Source organism: Coregonus lavaretus (assembly GCF_964263955.1).
Source record: "Coregonus lavaretus genome assembly, chromosome: 23".
Classification (NCBI taxonomy): domain Eukaryota; kingdom Metazoa; phylum Chordata; class Actinopteri; order Salmoniformes; family Salmonidae; genus Coregonus; species Coregonus lavaretus.
In genome coordinates this window covers 46,343,326-46,363,796 of record NC_140010.1, presented here as the reverse complement: position 1 = coordinate 46,363,796, position 20,471 = coordinate 46,343,326, and the positions used below count along the sequence as shown (strand labels likewise).

The window sequence follows — 20,471 nt, the reverse complement described above, 5'->3', positions numbered from 1 at the left end:
CGTGCATACATTTTTTTTTTGTGTATGGGTGGTCCCGGGGATCGAACCCACTACCTTGGCGTTACAAGCGCCATGCTCTACCAGCTGAGCTACAGAGGTTATTTGGCCACTTTAGTTGTGATACAAACCTTATCAAAACATATAGGCCTATGGGCTAGGCTACATGAGGTGTACGACTATGATTCCAAAAAGTCGCAAAAAAAAGGCATTGTTTCTTGCCGTATGCTGGGCGTAATTCATAAGTGATAATAGTAATTCACAAGTGACAGGCTAATATTGTCAACCATCAGACTATTCTTGATTTAATCTTGTGTTTACATATACTAAATAATATTTGTGTGAAATTTATTTTGATGTAGAATGGACCATTATCACCTGTCTCGAAACAGGGGCAGCGGGAAAAAATACATGTAATCTATGCACTTAAATAGCGAATAGAGGACGCTTTTCCCGTGGCTCTGTAGGCTATATTCCTGTTGTAGAGATAAGCAATGTGCTTAATATTAGGAAAGTTGAGAAATAAATATAGTAGGCCTAGCCTATAGAAAGCTGATGGGATCCTCCTCTTTTTAATAGAGGCCATCACTCTGTTTTCTCACGCAATTGCATAGCCTATAGAAATGTTGCGCAACAAACTCATGGGCTCTCATGAAGTGTTTTGATTAGATTTTCAATTACATTTGCAATGATGTCTGAGTGATTAGAGGGACAATAGAGTGCTGAGTACCAGGCAGTTAGCAAGTTTAGTAGGATACTAATGACCATCAGCAGCATCAGAGCTTTGAGAAGCCTAATTACTGTGACTAAATGGTAAAGTGGAATTTCACTGCCTTCATGACTCGTGACCACCGGTATGGTCACCGCAACAGCCCTACTGCATACCACAAAAACACTACAGCAAATACTACAGTGATGTCTGCAAAAACACTACAGTAATTTCTATAGTATATACTACAGTATTTAATTTGCATATACCCTGCCCATTCCCCTCCCCCATATCCCAATTTGTGCCACTCGTAAGTGAGAAACCTACATACCAAGTATAGGCCATATATTGTGTTCCCTGACCATTATAAAAAGTAGCAGGAGCTCTGAACTGTCTGATCAGACCTCATTTTTACATTTAGTCATTTTAGCAGACACTCTTATCCAGAGTGACTTACAGTTAGTGAGTGCATAAATTTTCATACTGGCCCCCGTGGAAATCGGACCCACAACACTGGCGTTGCAAATGCCATGCTCTACCAACTGAGCTACAGAGGGCCTCATTCATTCCTACCTACCGCTTATGGACAGTTTTTTATTTCAGTATTTTGTCCAGTAGGTTTCCTCAAGGACAACTGCTATGTCAAAGATACTGCTATGTCAAAGATAAAACAAAAACACTATAGTAAATACTACAGTCGGCAAAACACTAGATTTTTTTTTCTTACAACAGTATTTATACTGTGGACTACAGTAGACTAGTCATGTCTGCAAAACTACAGTAAATACTACTGTATTCACTGAAGTCTTTTTGTAGACATATTAAAACGAGAGTTCAATACTATAGTATACTGTAGTATGCTTTCATGTGGGATGGTCAAGTACCAGAGTAACTATTAATAAAAACATGTTTTCCCATCTCGGTAAAAATTAAAAATATATATATATATATATATATATATACAGTATGGGAAACAAGTATTTGATCCCCTGCTGATTTTGTACGTTTGCCCACTGACAAAGAAATGATCAGTCTATAATTTTAATGGTAGGTTTATTTGAACAGTGAGAGACAGAATAACAACAAAAAAATCCGGAAAAACGCATGTCAAAAATGTTATGAATTGATTTGCATTTTAATAAAGGAAAAAAGTATTTGACCCCCTCTCAATCAGAAAGATTTCTGGCTCCACAGAAGCAATCAATCAATCAGATTCCAAACTCTCCACCATGGCCAAGACCAAAGAGCTCTCCAAGGATGTCAGGGACAATATTGTAGACCTACACAAGGCTGGAATGGGCTACAAGACCATCGCCAAGCAGCTTGGTGAGAAGGTGACAACAGTTGGTGCGATAAATCGCAAATGGAAGAAACACAAAAGTACTGTCAATCTCCCTCGGCCTGGGGCTCCATGCAAGATCTCACCTCGTGGAGTTGCAATGATCATGAGAACGGTGAGGAATCAGCCCAGAACTACACGGGAGGATCTTGTCAATGATTTCAAGGCAGCTGGGACCATAGTCACCAAGAAAACAATTGGTAACACACTACGCTGTGAAGGACTGAAATCCTGCAGCACCCGCAAGGTCTCCCTGCTCAAGAAAGCACATATACATGCCCGTCTGAATGATTCAGAGGAGAACTGGGTGAAAGTGTTGTGGTCAGATGAGACCAAAATGGAGCTCTTTGGCATCAACTCAACTCGCCGTGTTTGGAGGAGGAGGAATGCTGCCTATGACCCCAAGAACACCATCCCCACCTTCAAACATGGAGGTGGAAACATTATGCTTTGGAGGTGTTTTTCTGCAAGGGGACAGGACAACTTCACCGCATCAAAGGGACGATGGACAGGGCCATGTACCGTCAAATCTTGGGTGAGAACCTCCTTCCCTCAGCCAAGGCATTGAAAATGGGTTGTAGATGGGTATTCCAGCATGACAATGACCCAAAAAACACAGCCAAGGCAAAAAAGGAGTGGCTCAAGAAGAAGCACATTAAGGTCCTGGAGTGGCCTAGCCAGTCTCCAGACCTTAATCCCATAGAAAATCTGTGGAGGGAGCTGAAGGTTCGAGTTGCCAAACGTCAGCCTCGAAACCTTAATGACTTGGGGAAGATCTGCAAAGAGGAGTGGGACAAAATCCCTCCTGAGATGTGTGCAAACCTGGTGGCCAACTACAAGAAACGTCTGACCTCTGTGATTGCCAACAAGGGTTTTGCCACCAAGTACTAAGTCATGTTTTGCAGAGGGGTCAAATACTTATTTCCCATCATTAAAATGCAAATCAATTTATAACATTTTTGACATGCGTTTTTCTGGATTTTGTTGTTGTTATTCTGTCTCTCACTGTTCAAATAAACCTACCATTAAAATTATAGACTGATCAATTCTTTGTCAGTGGGCAAACGTACAAAATCAGCAGGGGATCAAATACTTTTTTCCCTCACTGTACATACATACATACATACATACATACATACAGTGGGGAGAACAATTTTTTCCTACTTATAAAGCATGTAGAGGTCTGTAATTTTTATCATAGGTACACTCCAATTGTGAGAGACGGAATCTAAAACAAAAATCCAGAAAATCACATTGTATGATTTTTAAGTAATTAATTTGCATTTTATTGCATGACATAAGTTTTTGATACATCAGAAAAGCAGAATTTAATATTTGGTACAGAAACCTTTGTTTGCAATTACAGAGATCATACGTTTCCTGTAGGTCTTGACCAGGTTTGCACACACTGCAGCAGGGATTTTGGCCCACTCCTCCATACAGACCTTCTCCAGATCCTTCAGGTTTCGGGGCTGTCGCTGGGCAATACAGACTTTCAGCTCCCTCCAAAGATGTTCTATTGGGTTCAGGTCTGGAGACTGGCTAGGCCACTCCAGGACCTTGAGAAGCTTCTTACGGAGCCACTCCTTAGTTGCCCTGGCTGTGCGTTTCAGGTCGTTGTCATGCTGGAAGACCCAGCCACGACCCATCTTCAATGCTCTTACTGAGGGAAGGAGGTTGTTGGCCATGATCTCGCGATACATGACCCCATCCATCCTCCCCTCAATACGGTGCAGTCATCCTGTCCCCTTTGCAGAAAAGCATCCCCAAAGAATGATGTTTCCACCTCCATGCTTCACGGTTGGGATGGTGTTCTTGGGGTTGTACTCATCCTTCTTCTTCCTCCAAACACGGCAAGTGGAGTTTAGACCAAAAAGCTCTATTTTTGTCTCATCAGACCACATGACCTTCTCCCATTCCTCCTCTGGATCATCCAGATGGTAATTGGCAAACTTCAGACGGGCCTGGACATGCGCTGGCTTGAGCAGGGGGACCTTGCGTGCGCTGCAGGATTTTAATCCATGACGGTGTAGTGTGTTACTAATGGTTTTCTTTGAGACTGTGGTCCCAGCTTTCTTCAGGTCATTGACCAGGTCCTGCCGTGTAGTTCTGGGCTGATCCCTCACCTTCCTCATGATCATTGATGCCCCACGAGGTGAGATCTTGCATGGAGCCCCAGACCGAGGTTGATTGACCGTCATCTTGAACTTCTTCCATTTTCTAATAATTGCGCCAACAGTTGTTGCCTTCTCACCAAGCTGCTTGCCTATTGTCCTGTAGCCCATCCCAGCCTTGTGCAGGTCTACAATTTTATCCCTGATGTCCTTACACAGCTCTCTGGTCTTGGCCATTGTGGAGAGGTTGGAGTCTGTTTGATTGAGTGTGTGGACAGGTGTCTTTTATACAGGTAACGAGTTCAAACAGGTGCAGTTAATACAGGTAATGAGTGGAGAACAGGAGGGCTTTTTAAAGAAAAACTAACAGGTCTGTGAGAGCCGGAATTCTTACTGGTTGGTAGTTGATCAAATACTTATGTCATGCAATAAAATGCAAATTAATTACTTAAAAATCATACAATGTGATTTTCTGGATTTTTGTTTTAGATTCCGTCTCTCACAGTTGAAGTGTACCTATGATAAAAATTACAGACCTCTACATGCTTTGTAAGTAGGAAAACCTGCAAAATCGGCAGTGTATCAAATACTTGTTCTCCCCACTGTACATACACTACCGGTCAAAAGTTTTAGAACACCTACTCATTCAAGAGTTTCTCTTTATTTTACTATTTTCTACATTGTAGAATAATAGTGAAGACCTCAAAAAGATAAAATAACATATATGGAATCATGTAGTGAAATATATTTTATATTTGAGATTCTTCAAAGAGCCACCCATTGCCTTGATGACAGCTTTGTACACTCTTGGCATTCTCTCAACCAGCTTCATGAGGTAGTCACCTGGAATGCATTTCAATTAACAGGTGTGCCCTGTTAAAAGTTCATTTGTGGAATTTCCTTCTTAATGCGTTTGAGCCAATCAGTTGTGTTGTGACAAGGTAGGGGTGGTATACAGATGATAGCCCTATTTGGTAAAAGACCAAGTCCATATTATGGCAAGAACAGCTCAAATAAGCAAAGAGAAACGACAGTCCATCATTACTTTAAGACATGAAGGTCAGTCAATACGGAACATTTCAAGAAGAATGTTTCTTCAAGTGCAGTCGCAAAAAACATCAAGCGCTATGATGATACTGGCTCTCATGAGGACCGCCACAGGAATGGAAGACCCAGAGTTACCTCTGCTGCAGAGGATAAGTTAATTAGAGTTACCAGCCTCAGAAATTGCAGCCCAAATAAATGCTTCACAGAGTTCAAGTAACAGACACATCTCAACATAAACTGTTCAGAGGAGACTGTGTGAATGAGGCCATCATGTTCGAATTTGCTGCAAAGAAACCACTATTAAAGGACACCAATAAGAAGAAGAGACTTGCTTGGGCCAAGAAACACGAGCAATGGACATTAGACTGGTGGAAATTTGTCCTTTGCTCTGGAGTCCAAATTGGAGATTTTTGGCTCCAACCACCATGTCTTTGTGAGACGCGGTGTGGGTGAACGGATGATCTCAGCATGTGTATTTCCCACCGTAAAGCATGGAAGAGGAAGTGTTATGGTGTGGGGGTGCTTTGCTGGTGACACTGTCTGTGATTTATTTAGAATTCAAGGCACACTTAACCAGCATGGCTACCACAGCATTCTGCAGCGATACGCCATCCCATCAGGTTTGGGTTTAGTGGGACTATCATTTGTTTTTCAACAGGACAATGACCCAACACACCTCCAGGCTGTGTAAGGGCGATTTTACCAAGAAGGAGAGTGATGGAGTCTGCATCAGATGACCTGGCCTCCACAATCCCCTGACCTCAACCAAATTGAGAGGGTTTGGGATGAGTCGGACCGCAGAGTGAAGGAAAAGCAGCCAACAAGTGCTCAGCATATGTGGGAACTCCTTCAAGACTGTTGAAAAAGCATTCCAAGTGAAGGTGGTTGAGAGAATGCCAAGAGTGTGCAAAAGCTGTCATTAAGGCAAAGGGTGGCTATTTGAAGAATCTCAAAGATAACATATATTTTGATTTGTTTAACACTTTTTTGGTTACTACATGTTTCTATTTGTGTTATTTCATGGTTTTAATGTCTTCATTATTATTCTACAATGTAGAAAATAGTAAAAATAAAGAAAAACCCTTGAATGAGTAGGTGTCCTAAAACTTTTGACCAGTAGTGTATATAGTAAGTCCCTTTTAACTGCCAAATAAAGTAACAGGGTTGATCATTTAATCTTAAATAAGCCATAAATACTAATGTGACAGGGGGAATGGAAGCTTGTTGTGTGCAACAGGGAGGTGCAATTGAATGCAATCTTCACAAACATTTTTTTTAATTGTTAAAACATGTCTAGCCTGTCTATCTATGGGTAAAAGGGTTGACGTGTTATGCTCAACCCTGTAACGTAGACGCTGGGAGTCGAGAAGCAGGTGGTAAGTTTAATATAACAAAGAACGATACAACATAGGAGTAGCGTCTTGACATGAAGCACAGTAACAATACTGCCTGGGGAAAGAACCAAAGGGAGTGCCAGATAAAGGGGAGGTAATGAGTGAGGTAATGGAGTCCAGGTGCGCATAATGATGGTTACCAGGACCGGTGGTTAGTAAACCTGCGACGTCGAATGCCGGAAGGGAGGAGTGGGAGTAGACGTGACAGACCCACTCAGTTTTCCACTACAAAACACCCAAAAAGATTAGAACCAACTCACCTGCTTTTACACCATAATTTGAAAATTAGATATTCAATGTTTCTATAGAAAAAAGTATTTAAAAAGGAATTGTTTCATCATATTAAAACGAGAGGTCAGTTCACGCAACAGGGTTGACCTTAAAATGAGGGACAGATTTGTTTTACCTTAAAATGAATCACAAATTATATTTAAATAAATAATAACCTTCAGAAATGACTTTGTCAAAGCAACAAAATAACTAGGGCTTTACAATGATGGTGAAAACTTGGAGAAAGTTAGGGGTTAAGTGGGTTAAATTCTTCCTAGAAGTCACAGAGGGACATGTCAAAATGCTTAATTGTAGCACTTTAGCAAGTCTTTATTCATATTTAAAAAATCTGATTTATTGAATTCCATGTGGTCTATATTAAAGGGCACTTAATTTAAGATAATATATTTTAAAATGCAATATTAGTGCACAATTGTTGCTTAAAATATCAAAGTGATGCAAAAGGTAGTATTAATCATGTTATTATGTGGATCAGAATTAGATACTGTTGTTGATACCACTTTGGAATCACACGTTTTTTTTGTATTATACACAATAGGAATTAGTAGTTATAAGCACTATAACAATGTAAATATGTTTTTCAACTATTATTACGGATGAATAGTAAAAACCATAATGGAAAGTTTAGCTAAAAATGGTCTCACAAAGAAGCCATTATAGCCTTGATGGAGTGGTTTTTCTTTTTGATCTAATTGGTTCAGTTTTGCAATATATCCCTGGGAGTATTATAGTGTAAAATGTTACTTTGTCAATGCTCCTGTTATAGAAAAAAAGTTTTATTTCAGTCTATGGCGTATTTTCTTCACTCTGTGGGATGAACTTGTCTTATTCATGTGCTGTGAAGAGGTGTAGCAGTAATTAAAGTCACACTAACAACTTCTCTCATTGGAAGGAAAGGCCTTACACCCATCACTGTATCCCAAAATACAACATCCTAATTGGACACCTAGCAACCACAAACTTTATAGTTCATATTGAATAAACTCAATTAAATTACGTTGAACCAACGTGGAATAGACGTTTAATTGACGTCTGTGCACAGTCGGTTCTCATTCGTTTTAGTGAATGGTGTTCACTCACTGCATTCAATTAGCTCACTCTAGGGAAAGTGTTCATGGCTGTTTGTCAGCACGTCAGTACTACATAGATTACCCTGGGCCTTGGGTAACTTTTTTCCCGCCTATAGTCATTTAGCACCACCACTGCTAAATAGTTTCTGCCACTCAAAATAAATAAAAATAAACTTTTTTTTGTTGCTGACGTTCGCTCAGTGATAATTTACAACAAGTTACATTTCTTCCTCAGATTTTCATCAGATCATTCAAGAAAACCTCCAAGGTAGCCACAAACTCTGATACCCTCGTGGCATTTTCTAAGTTAATTTCGGTTTCAAAACTATACGTGCTACAAACACATGCTTAGTACTGTTAAAGGTAAGAACTGTGTCAGAACCAATGTGACTACTACAGAGCCTGAGATAGAGCAGGCCAAAAAATGACATTAAGTTGTTCATAATTGTCCAATTTATCCATTAATACAGTGCATTCGGAAAGTATTCAGACTCCTTCACTTTTTCCACATTTTGTTACGTTACAGCCTTATTCTAAAATGGATTAAATAGTTTTTTCCCCCTCATCAATCTACACACAATACCCCATAATGAAAAAACAAAAACAGGTTTTTAGAAATTTGTGCAAATTTATTAAAAATGCTAAACTGAAATATCACATTTACATAAGTATTCAGACCCTTTACTCAGTACTTTGTTGAAGCACCTTTGGCAGCGATTACAGCCTTGACTCTTCTTGGATATAACGTTACAAGCTTGGCACACCTGTATTTGGGGAGTTTCTCCCATTCTTTGCTGCAGATCCTCAAGCTCTGTCAGGTTGGATGGGGAGTGTCGCTGCACAGCTATTTTCAGGTCTATCCAGAGATGTTAGATCGGGTTCAAGTCCGGGCTCTGGCTGGGCCACTCAAGGACATTCAGAGACTTGTCCTGAAGCCACTCCTGCGTTGTCTTGGCTGTATGCTTAGGGCCGTTGTCCTGTTGGAAGGTGAACCTTCGTCCCAGTCTGAGTCCTGAGCACTCTGGAGCAGGTTTTTAATCAAGGATCTCTCTGTACTTTTCTCTGTTCATCTTTGCCTTTGTCTCCCAGTGCCTGCCGCTGAAAAACATCCCCACATGTTGCCACCACCATGCTTCACTGTAGGGATGGTGCCAGGTTTCCTCCAGATGTGACACTTGGCATTCAGGCCAAAGAGTTCAATCTTGGTTTTGTCAGACCAGAGAATCAGACCAGGTTTGAGAGTCCTTTAGGTGCCTTTTAGCAAACTCCAAGCGGGCTGTCATGTGCCTTTTACTGAGGAGTGGCTTCCGTCTGGCCACTATACCACAAAGGCCTGATTGTTGGAGTGCTGCAGAGATGTTAATCCTTCTGGAAGGTTCTCCCATCTCCACAGAGGAACTCTGGAGCTCTGTCAGAGTGACCATCTCTAGAAAGAGTCTTGGTGGTTACAAACTTCTTCCATTTAAGAATGATGGAGGCCACTGTGTTCTTGGGGACGTTCAATGCTGCAGAAATGTTTTGGTACCCTTCCTCAGATCTGTGCCTCAACACAATCCCGTCTCGGAGCTCTACGGACAATTCCTTCGACCTCATGGCTTGGTTTTTGCTTTGACATGCACTGTCAACTGTGGGACCTTATATAGACAGCTGTGTGCCTTTCAGTAAAAGGCACATGACAGCCCACTTGGAGTTTGCCAAAAGGCACCTAAAGACTCTCAGACCATGAGAAACAAGATTCTCTGGTCTGACAAAACCAATATTGAACTCTTTGGCCTGAATACCAAGTGTCACGTCTGGAGGAAACCTGGCACCATTCCTACGTGTAGCATGGTGGCAGCATCATGATGTGGGGATGTTTTTCAGCGGCAGGGACTGGGAGATTAGTCCGGATCGAGGGGAAAAATGAACGGAGCAAAGTACAGAGAGGTCCTTGATGAAAACCTGCTCCAGAGCTGGGACGAAGGTTCACCTTCCATCAGGACAACAACCTTAAGCACACAGCCGAGACAACGCAGGAGCGGCTTCGGGACAAGTCTCGGAATGTCCTTGATTGGCCCAGCCAGAACCCGGACTTGAACCCAATCTAACATCTCTGGAAAGACCTGAAAATAGCTGTGCAGCAATTCTCCCCATCCAACCTGACAGAGCTTGAGAGGATCTGCAGAGAGGAATGGGAGAAACTCCCCAAATACAGATGTGCCAAGCTTGTAGCGTCATACCCAAGAAGACTCGAGGCTGTAATCGCTGCCAAAGGTGCTTCAACAAAGTACTGAGGAATAGGTCTGAATACTTATGTAAATTATATATACAGTGAGCTCCATAATTCATTGGACAGTGACCATTGTTTTGTTATTTTGGTTCTGTACTCTAGCACTTTGAGTTTGAAAGGATACAATGACAATGAGGGTGAAGTGCAGACTGTCAGCTTTAATTTGAGGGTATTTTCATACATATCGGATGAACCGTTTACGAATTATAGAAGCTTTTGTACATGGTCCCCCCCATTTTCGGGCATCAAAAATCATTGGACAGTTTAACATAATGTAGAATAAAGTAATCATTGTTAATATTTGGTCGCATATCCTTTGCATGCAATGACTGCTTGAAGTCTGCGATGCATCGCCATCACCAGATGCTGGGTATCTTCCCTGGTGATGCTCTGCCAGGCCTGTACTGCAGCCATCTTCAGTTCCTGCTTGTTTCGGGGACTTATTGCCTTAAGTCTCCTCTTCAGCATGTAAAATGCATGTTCAATTGGATTCAGATCTGATGATTGACTCGGCCAGTCAAGGTTTTTCCACTTTTTGGCCATCAAAAACCCCTTTGTTGCTCTAGCAGTATGTTTAGGGTCATTGTCTTGTTGCGTGATTAAGTGCCGTCCAATGAGTTTGGAGGCATTTGGTTTTATCTGAGCAGATAAAATATTTCTGTAGACTTCAGAATTCATTGTTCTACTTCTGTCTGCAGTCACATCATCGATGAAGACAAGTGAGCCTGTTCCACTGGCAGCCATACAGGCCCAAGCCATAACACCCCCTCCACCATGTTTCATGGATGAGGTGGTATGCTTTGGATCATGGGCATTTCTTTTTTTTCTCCACACTTTTGTCTTTCCATCACTCTGGTACATGTTAATCTTTGTCTCATCTGTCCACAATATTTTTTTCCAGAACTCTTGGGGTTCTTTTAGGTGCTTTTTAGCAAACTGTAATCTTGCCTTTCTGTTCTTCAGGCTTAACAGTGGTTTGCATCTTGTAGTGTACCCTCTGTAGTCCTGCTGGTGTAGTCTTCTGCGTATGGTAGACTTTGACACATCTACACCTGCATCCAGGAGAGTGTTTTTGATCTGTTGGGCTGTTATCAGGGTTTTTTTCTTCACCATAGAGAGTATTCTCCGGTCATCCACTACAGTGGTCTTCCTCTGTCTACCGGGTCTTTTGACATAATTGAGTTCACCGGTTGTTTTTTTCTTGTTAATGATGAACAAAACTGTTGACTTGGGCATGGCCAGGGTTTTTGCAATGTTCCTGAATGATTGATTTTCATTTCTGAGCCTTATGACGGCCAACTTCATTTGCATCGACACTGCTGTCTTCCTCATGTTGTCACACCCCAATAACAACCTCCAAAGGCAATAGCAACGTCTAGAATCATTACTATTCATCAACAGCTCTCCTGCATTCACTAACGACACAAATGAATACACCTGCCTAACGACACACATCTGTGAAGCCAATTTAACAAATACTTTAATACCTTAAAATGGGGGGACCATGTACAAAAGGTGCTGTCATTTCTAAACGGTTCATCCGATATGTATGAAAATACCCTCAAATTAAAGCTGACAGTCTGCACTTCACCCTCATTGTCATTGTATCCTTTCAAACTCAAAGTGCTAGAGTACAGAACCAAAATAACAAAACAATGGTCACTGTCCAATGAATTATGGAGCTCACTGTATATACAGTAAGGGAAAAAAGTATTTGATCCCCTGCTGATTTTGTACGTTTGCCCACTGACAAAGAAATGATCAGTCTATAATTTTAATGGTAGGTTTATTTGAACAGTGAGAGACAAAATAACAACAAAAAAATCCAGAAGAATGCATGTCAAAAATATTATGAATTGATTTGCATTTTAATGAGGGAAATAAGTATTTGACCCCCTCTCAATCAGAAAGATTTCTGGCTCCCAGGTGTCTTTTATACAGGTAACGAGCTGAGATTAGGAGCACACTCTCCCTCGGCCTGGGGCTCCATGCAAGTCTCACCTCATGGAGTTGCAATGATCATGAGAACGGTGAGGAATCAGCCCAGAACTACACGGGAGGATCTTGTCAATGATCTCAAGGCAGCTGGGACCATAGTCACCAAGAAAACAATTGGTAACACACTACGCCATGAAGGACTGAAATCCTGCAGCGCCCGCAAGGTCCCCCTGCTCAAGAAAGCACATAAACAGGGCCGTCTGAAGTTTGCCAATGAACATCTGAATGATTCAGAGGAGAACTGGGTGAAAGTGTTGTGGTCAGATGAGACCAAAATCGAGCTCTTTGGCATCAACTCAACTCGCCGTGTTTGGAGGAGGAGGAATGCTGCCTATGACCCCAAGAACACCATCCCCACCGTCAAACATGGAGGTGGAAACATTATGCTTTGGGGGTGTTTTTCTGCTAAGGGGACAGGACAACTTCACCGCATCAAAGGGACGATGGACTGGGCCATGTACCGTCAAATCTTGGGTGAGAACCTCCTTCCCTCAGCCATGAGCATTGAAAATGGATCGTGGATGGGTATTCCAGCATGACAATGACCCAAAACACACGGCCAAGGCAACAAAGAAGTGGCTCAAGAAGAAGCCCATTAAGGTCCTGGAGTGGCCTAGCCAGTCTCCAGACCTTAATCCCATAGAAAATCTGTGGAGGGAGCTGAAGGTTCGAGTTATCAAACATCAGCCTCGAAACCTTAATGACTTGGAGAAGATCTGCAAAGAGGAGTGGAACAAAATCCCTCCTGAGATGTGTGCAAACCTGGTGGCCAACTACAAGAAACGTCTGACCTCTGTGATTGCCAACAAGGGTTTTGCCACCAAGTACTAAGTCATGTTTTGTAGAGGGGTCAAATACTTATTTCCCTCATTAAAATGCTAATCAATTTATAACATTTTTGACATGCGTTTTTCTGAATTTTTTTCTTGCTATTCTGTCTCTCACTGTTCAAATAAACCTACCATTAAAATGATAGACTGATCATGTCTTTGTCAGTGGGCAAACGTACAAAATCAACAGGGGATCAAATACTTTTTTCCCCTCACTGTATATATAAAAAAAAACATCTATACATTTGCAAACATTTCTAAAAACCTGTTTTTGCTTTGTCATTTTGGTGTGTTATGTTTAGTTGATGAGGAAAAAAAAAACAATTTAATACATTTTAGAATAAGGCTGTTACGTAACAAAATGTGGAAAAAGTCAAGGGGCCTGAATACTTTCCGAATGCACTAGGCTAGGAACAGGGGCGGTGTGTTCATTAGGGCGATATGGGCGACGCACTGCCAAACGGGAAAAGGAAGGGATTTTTTTTCTAATCAATTATATCACGGCAACAGTAGTTATCAGTGTTCTAATCTAGACGTCTGATCTGCCACTAAATGTCCAATCAGGCTAAAGTCGTGCTTCAAATGGCCCCGCCCCTTTTGGGGCGATTTCAGTCAGGTTGAAAATCGCCCAGGAGTCTCTCATAGACTCTCATGTAAAATCTTTTTTTTTTTTTTATATCAGAGCTTTCAATACAATCTCTATGGGTTCCGGGAGGGCTTGCACTTACGCGCTTTCGTCATATGTAACATAAGTAACCATGAACATAACTAAGAAAAGAACGGGTAGCAGCGTCAATCAATTCATGTACTACTGTCAAGATGGCTAGCTTTGCGAGGCAAAGATGAAACTGAGGGCTCCACCAACCCTGGTATTTTTCTTGGACTTGTCAACTTTGTGGCACAATTAGATTAGGTGTTTGATGACCATCTTAAAAATGCTAAAGTTTTCATGGGCACATCAAAGACCATTCAAAACGAGCTACTGGAGTGTATGCTAGCGGTCATGAGGGAACATATTGTGGAGGAGGTGAAGTCGGCGAACTTCGTAGCTATCCAAGCTGACGAGACCACGGACGTTTCTACACAGACACAGCTGGTGCTTGTGCTGAGGTACATAGATAGCAACCACAAAGTGCAGGAGCGCTTTTTTGAGTTCCTTCCCATCTCGGAATCAACCTCAGTCTCAATCGCCAGTGTGCTTTTGGAGAGACTGAACGGTCTTTTTGCTGACGACGAGAAAGTCAAACTCATTGCGCAAGCTTACGATGGAGCCAGTGTGATGAGGGGAGAGAAGGCTGGTGTGCAGCAAAAGGTGCGTGAGCATTTCAAGAATGCCCATTACGTGCATTGCTATGCGCATCAGCTGAATTTGATCATGCAGCAAGCTAGAACAGTTTCAGTACAAGTAATGTAGCCTCTCTCTCTCTGTGTCCCTCCCTGTCTGTCTCTTTAACACACACACGCCCAAATCAGTTCACAGTTGATGTTGTTTAAAATAGTTATTTTTCTTTTTTTTTAAAGTAAAAAAAAATAAAAAATCTGTTCATGTTCATTTTTACAAATCTATACAATTGGCCAGAATATGGTTGTTCATATTTACAAATCTATACAATTGGCCAGAATATGGTTGTTCATTTTTACAAAGCCATACAGATAGCTGTGTTTACCTTTTCTAGAAATTATTTTCAAATTCTGTTTTCAGGCAAAATGTCTATCACTGTTCATTTTCACAAATCTATACAAGAGGGCAGAATATGGAAGTCTATAAAAATTTCTTATTACCAATAACTTGCATCAATGTTTTCAGTAGCCTCTATCAAAAGCTCCTGCTTGCTTGTTGTGAATTATGCTCAGGTGCACATATTTCCAATTCAACCATGAGGCCTTTTTGAAGCAAGTAATGTGTATATCAGTATTGACTTATATGCTGCCCCTGTCTTCATGTTGTTGCTGGACATATCTTTTTTTAAATGTGTGTAGGTCACCTAAATCATCAGAAAAATTGCCCCCCCTGAGAATTTTTTCAGGAGCCGCCACTGGCTAGGAAGGAACTCAGCAAAGTTAGCAGTATACTATCTCCATTAACACATGAAAAGGCACTTACTTAAACTCAGGTACGCACACCAAAAGAAAGCGGAAACAGAACTTGGGCCGCCCCATGCCACCGCAAACACTGAACGGGAACAAACTGCATATACAGCTAAGGGAGAGTTGGCAGGAGAAGGAGCGTGTCCAGAGGGTAATTAGGAAATAGGTGAGATGACATGCATTTTACCCAGGTCTGATACAGTTCAAAATTACTTTTCCTATGAGCTACAGTTATAACTATAGTCTATTACCTGTTAACACATTAAGGCATTTGAGATTATTGTTTGTTTGTGGTTTATAGATTTAGGACATCTAGGTGAGAATCTCCAATTTATGCAGTTTTCGATTTGTTTTTAGTTCACACTTAACATTTCAGAGCCAATTGAATGTTAGGTGAACATTGAGAACATTAGTTAACCTTTTTAACATTTTCACCAACCAATTTCACTATTTGGAAGGCAATACCAATGTTAGCCTGCCAAATAACCTTAATCATAGTTGCAGTTACTATAGGCCCACAGACGACTTCCAAGTTAAGAAATGTGCCAATTATTACATTTTTGTGAACCATCTCTTTCATTAAACAATCAGTTGACAATACTAAACTGACAATGAAATACAGTAAGCACAACAACCAACATGCTTAACAGTCTTCAATTAACAGAATAAGGAAATGCTGATTAGAATATGCCACCTTTGACTCCTAACCCAGGGGAGAACACCAATCATCACTATTGCGATTGTGCCATAAGGTCACTATGAATTCAAACCACTGTCTTTGCCAGTTGTCTAGAAAAGGGAAGTCACTCAATGACTTGAGATATTTCTGAAACAATGATATGCATTTAATAAGGGGCACAACACACTTTACAAGAATAAAAAAGAGGAACAAAAGAAAGTAGAAAGGGACGGGGGATATCTACAACAGTATAAAAACCAACCAGCAGTTTTGGCAATTCTACCTCTCATCAACCATAAAAAACACCTAGCAGTTTTGCGACTCTTAGAGCTGCTTGAAAGTTGTTTTGGGAACATCCATGTTGTAACCTTGTGTGGAACTGCAGACTTTAGGCATTTCTAAAGCCTGTGAGTTATGAGCTGTTATAAATGCTTGGCAAGTCTAATGTACTATGAAGCGATTAAGGACACTTTAAGTGCATTCATAATGCATTATAAATAGTTGACTCATAGAAGGTGTGGAAAAAGTAGGGCTGTCACGCTAAATTGCTCCAACACATAGGGGAAAGCGGGGTATGTTGAGCCATTTTTTACATTCTGCATTGCTACGTCAAGGGAAATATAGTATTCTTTCTAACAAAGAAATCTACATACACTACCGGTCAAAAGGTTTAGAACACCTACTCATTCAAGGGTTTTTCTTTATTTTTACTATTTTCTACATTATAGAATAATAGTGAAGACATCAAAACTATGAAATAACACATATGAAATCATGTAGTAACCAAAAAAGTGTTAAACAAATCAAAATATATTTTAGATTCTTCAAATAGCCACCCTTTGCCTTGATGACAGCTTTGCATATTCTTGGCATTCTCTCAACCAGCTTCACCTGGAATGCTTTTCCAACAGTCTTGAAGGAGTTCCCACATATGCTGAGCACTTGTTGGCTGCTTTTCCTTCACTCTGCGGTCCGACTCATCCCAAACCATCTCAATTTGGTTGAGGTCGGGGAATTGTGGAGGCCAGGTCATCTGATGCAGACTCCATCACTCTCCTTCTTGGTAAAATAGCCCTTCCACAGCCTGGAGGTGTGTTGGGTCATTGTCCTGTTGGAAAAACAAATGATAGTCCCACTAAGCCCAAACCTGATGGGTTGGTGAATCGCTGCAGAATGCTGTGGTAGCCATGCTGGTTAAGTGTGCCTTGATTTCTAAAAAAATCACTGACAGTGTCACCAGCAAAGCACCCCCACACCATAACACTTCCTCTTCCATGCTTTACGGTGGGAAATACACATGCCGAGATCATCCGTTCACCCACACCCCGTCTCACAAAGACACGGCGGTTGGAACCAAAAATCTCCAATTTGGACTCCAGAGCAAAGGACACATTTCCACCGGTCTAATGTCCATTGCTTGTGTTTTTGGCCCAAGCAGGTCTCTTCTTATTATTGGTGTCCTTTAGTAGTGGTTTCTTTACAGCAATTCGACCATGAAGGCCTGAGTCACACAGTCTCCTCTGAACAGTTGATGTTGAGCTGTGTCTGTTACTTGAACTCTGTGAAGCATTTATTTGGGCTGCAATTTCTGAGGCTGGTAACTCTAATGAACTTATCCTCTGCAGCAGAGGTAACTCTGTGTCTTCCATTCCTGTGGCGGTCCTCATGAGAGCAATTTCAATGTTCTTGACATCTTCTGTATTGACTGACCTTCATATCTTAAAGTAATGATGGACTGTCGTTTCTCTTTGCTTATTTGAGCTGTTCTTCCCATAATGGACTTGGTCTTTTACCAAATAGGGCTATCTTTTGTTAGTAGAAAATAGGAAAAATAAGGAAAAACCCTTGAATGAGTAGGTGTTCTAAAACTTTTGACCGGTAGTGTATATTTCCGGATGTTGTGTACTGTATCCCTGGAAATAATCAGAATTCATGTAAACATAACAGTTTTCAAAATAAAGCTTGTCCCAAAAAAGTGTTTTCTCTTGGCACAACTTACCCCGGGTATGGGGTAAGTTGAGCAGCCTTGAGGTAAATGGGTGATGGTGTCCTTTGATAGTGGGTGATGGTGCTGGTAGGCCAAAGTTTAATTAATGGAATGGGGGTGTGGTATATTGTTTATCTTAAATGTATGCCTATATTCAGATATAGATCTCTCTGTTCAATATCACTTACCCTTCCATTTCTTGACCAGTTGTTTGGGACAGGGATTTTGTTTCGATGTGCCAATTCGTAGGCAGGTTTTCTGCATTTGAGGCTACTAAACCCATGAAAATGGTCTGCGAGATTCTTGATATGTTTGGCAAGCTCAGACTCCATATCATCAGATAAGACCTTAAGTGCCTCTACTATCATAGCCTCTCTCTGGGACAGGAACATCCCACATGAAAAAATACTACAGTTTACTATAGTATACTACAGTACTTAACATAGAATTATGTAGTAAACTGTATTATACTGTAGAATACTATACCACACTGTAGTATCCCTCGATCATGTGTAGAACTTACTATAGAGTTTGGTAGTACAATGTAGAATACTATAGTAAATACTACAGTATTATATGCAATTTGTGCACCCCATAAGTGCTAACCCTACATGCCAAGAATATACCACATATTGTTTTCCCTACAGTTGTAGAAAAGAGCAGAAGCGCTGAACTATCCGTTCATAACCCAGTCCTACCTACAGGTTATGGAAAATGTTTTTTTAAATTATTTGTCTTGTAGGTTCCCACAAGGAGACAGCTATAGTAAATATAACAGTAATGTTTGCAAAAGCACTACAGAAAATACTACAGTATACTAAAGTCCACAAAGACTAATTACTATAGTATATACTAGGGCTGGGCATATATGGAATTAATTTGATTATTTCGAATGTATGTTTTAGAGCAATATTCCAAATACCGGTATCGCAAGAATCAAGTAAAGGTGCTTTTGGAAGATGGGCTGGGACTCTGCTGTCCTAGCTTCAGGGGGAAGCTGGCTCCACCATTGGGGAGCCAGGCCAGAGAAGAGCTTGGACTGGGCTGAGCGGGAGCTGCCCTCCCGTAGGGGTGGGAGGACAGAGAGACCCGAGGTGACAGAATGGAGTGCTCGGGTTGGGGTCTGGGGTTTGAGCATAGCTCTGAAGGTAGAGAGGGGCAGTTCCTCTTGCTGCTCTGTAGGAAAGCACAATGGTCTTGTAGTGGATGTGAGCTTCTACTAGAGGCCAGTGGAGTGTGCAGAGGAGAACATGGGAGAACTTGGGAAGGTTGAAAACCAGGCGGGCTGCAGCGTTCTGGATATGTTGCAGGGGTTTGATGTCACAAGCGGGGAGCCCAGCCAACAGTGAGTTGCAGTAGTCCAGATGGGAGATGACAAGTGCCTGGATTAGAATCTGTGCCACTTCCTGTGTGAGGTAGGGTCGTACTCTATGAATGTTGTAGCGCATGAACCTGCAGGAGCGAGTCACTTCTTTGATGTTTCCAGAGAATGACAGGGTGTTGTCCAGGGTCACGCCAAGGTTCTTTGCACTCTGGGTGGGCGACACTGTGGAGTTGTCAACCGTGATGGAGAGGTCTTTGAGCAGGCAGGCCTTCCTTGGGAGGAAGAGCAGCTCCGTCTTGTAGAGGTTGAGCTTGATGTGGTGGACAGACATCCAAGCTGAGCTATCTGCCAGGCACGCAGAGATGCGCGTCACCACCTGGGTGTCAGAAGGGGAGAAGTAGAAAAGTAGTTGAGTGTCATCCGCATAACAATGATAGGAGAGACCATGTGAGGATATGACGTAACCAAGTTACTTTGTGTATAGAGAGAAGAGGGCCTAGAACCGTGCTCTAGGGGACACCAGTAGTGAGAGTACGTGGTGTAGACACAGCTCCTCTCCACGTCACCTTGTAGGAGCGGCCTACCAGGTAGGATGCAATCCAAGAGTGTGCAGAGCCTGAGACGCCCAGCCCTGAGAGGGTGGAAACGAGGATCTGATGGTTCACAGTGTCGAAGGCAGCGGATAATTCAAGGAGGATGAGATCAGAGAGAGAGTCAACGTTGGCAGTGTGGAGAGCCTCCATGACAGAGAACAGCAGTCTCAGTTGAGTGACGATAGTTCTGAAAGATAACGAGAGAGTTGGTCAGAGACAGCACACTCAAGTGTTTTGGAAAGAAAATAAAGAAGGGATACAGGTCTATAGTGTTTGACGTCAGATGAGTCTAGTGGTGTTGGTATCTTGAGGAGGGGAGCGACTCGGGCCGTTTAGAAATTTGAGGGGACGCAGCCAGTGGTCAGGGATGAGTTGATGAGAGAAATGAGGAATAGGAGAAGGTCTCCAGAGACGGTCTGGAGAAGGGAGGAGAGGATGGGGTAGAATGGGCAGGTTGTCGGGCGGCCAGACCTCACTAGTCCCAGGATTTCATCTGGAGCGAGAGGGGAGAAAGAGGTCAAGGCGTAGGGTAGTTCTGTTTGACTGAGACCCGTTGACTCAATAGGCTGGGTAAATGAGGAGTGGCTGTCGCCAACCTTCTTTTCAAAGTGGTTGACAAAGTCGTCTGCAGAGAGGAAAGAGGGAGGGGGGTGGCGTATTAAGGAGGGAGGAGAAGGTGGATGATAGTTTTCTAGTGTTAGAGTCAGAAGCTTGACATTTAGAGTGATAGAAAGTGGCCTTA

At 41.9% G+C, this 20,471-nt stretch overlaps 1 protein-coding gene across 1 annotated transcript in view; it reads left to right on the top strand.

Moving 5' to 3' along the window:
• Nucleotides 1-20,471, top strand: part of ankhb (ANKH inorganic pyrophosphate transport regulator b) — a gene marked incomplete at its 5' end in the record, with an annotated part of 91,314 nt that overhangs the window by 18,468 nt on the left and 52,375 nt on the right. The window lies entirely within an intron of this gene.